The sequence below is a fragment of the Vicia villosa genome, unplaced genomic scaffold (genome assembly GCF_029867415.1).
Source record: "Vicia villosa cultivar HV-30 ecotype Madison, WI unplaced genomic scaffold, Vvil1.0 ctg.002409F_1_1, whole genome shotgun sequence".
NCBI classification, from domain to species: Eukaryota; Viridiplantae; Streptophyta; class Magnoliopsida; order Fabales; family Fabaceae; genus Vicia; species Vicia villosa.
The window spans coordinates 144,024-145,775 of record NW_026705921.1 but is presented as its reverse complement, the minus strand read 5'-3'; positions in this window follow the sequence as shown (position 1 = coordinate 145,775).

Genomic DNA, 1,752 nt, shown 5'->3' with positions numbered 1-1,752 from the left:
GCGTTTCAATTAATTTGGGTCTTTTATCATGGTATTTTTAGCTGCAATAAACGATCTACGACTATTTACTTTACTGAACGATATTGCACATAGGTAGGTTTAACGAGCTTTTTGTTCCCGCATTTCGTACATTCACACGTTTTATTTATTTTGAATCCTTTTATCCGGATACTTAGTTTTAGTTGCAATAATTAAATAAAATTTGATAAAAAAAATAATAGTGCATTTCTTCATTTTCAGTTTAAAAGCCTCGAATCTGGCTAAGTTTGAATAAAAAAAATTTCTTTATTGACCTCCCAATTTTCTTGGACACCCGCGGTGAAAATACTAAAATGCTCCTATATTTTGAAAATGCATCTCCGAAATCACATTTTTTTCTTAAATTGATTTCGGAAGTGCACTTCCGAAAACAAAAAAAAAAAAGTGTTTTTAGACATCCATTTCTAAAATCACTTTTTTATTTTTTTGAGAGTGGGTGTCTTCAGAGATGCATATCCGAAATATTTCAATTTTTTGTATTGAAATGTTTCGATATACATATCCGAAAAAATTCAATAATTATTAGAAAATTAAAATCAAGGTGAATCAATACAATTAATAGTATAATTAATTGTATTAATTAAAATATAATATTAAATATATATTATTATAATCAAGAAATAATTATAATATTGGTCTAATAAATATTTAAATTAACACCTTACTTACTATTTTTTTTTATGATACATAAAAAAATTATTTAAAAAATTAATGTAATTAGAAATTTATATTAAAATAAGAATAAAGTAGTAAATAATTGTATTCTTACTTGATCTCTTTTATTTTAAATTTTTGTTGTATAATTACTAATATATTTATTTTTTATATAATTATAATTATATTGTATTAATTAAAATTTTAGTAATTATTAATATGAAATTTATCAAAATGATTAAATTTTTATGAGTTTTTTGTTTTAATTTATAATTGGAATTAGAAAAGAAATATCAATTGTATAATTATCATTATTACTATTCATAACTTATAAATTATATCAATTTTATGATATATGAATCAATCAATATTAATTTATAAATTGTTAAATATGATATCCGAATTAATCAAAATTCCAATTATTTTAGGTATATTCGGATACGCATATCCGAAAGTTATTTTAAGGTTTTCATGAATAGTCGTGAAATTTCTCTTAAAAATTTCAATTCAGATTTATAGCAATAGATGGTCGTGAAATTCTTAAATCGGTTTATTTTTAGATTTATTTGTCTTAGCAAATAACAATAAAACCTATTATTTTCTTTTGATGCTTTCGATGCTTTTATTTATTGATCAGAACCATTAAAATAAATAAGCAATCATAATTAAAATTGTATTGAATTCTTTTATTATTCACCAAAAGACAAAAGCCACAAAAATGCAAAATATATCACCTCTCACTAAAGTTACAAGAGACACTTCATAAACTTCCCACATTTCTTGTTCAAAATGTTAGGATGCTAAAACAAGAACCCTAACAAAGCTAATAAAAAGCTATAAATTCTACACTAAGACAAATAAAATTAACTAAGGAAAATAAAGATTCATTTCTTTTCTTTGATACCTAATGTCTCAATGAGACTACAATATATAATACTTCTAATGGATAATAAACTAAGGCCCAAATATTAATAAGAGCCCACTAAATAACAATACATAAAAACATCAATATAAATTCTAAATTAACTTAAATAATATTATTCTCCTCTCTATCATTGC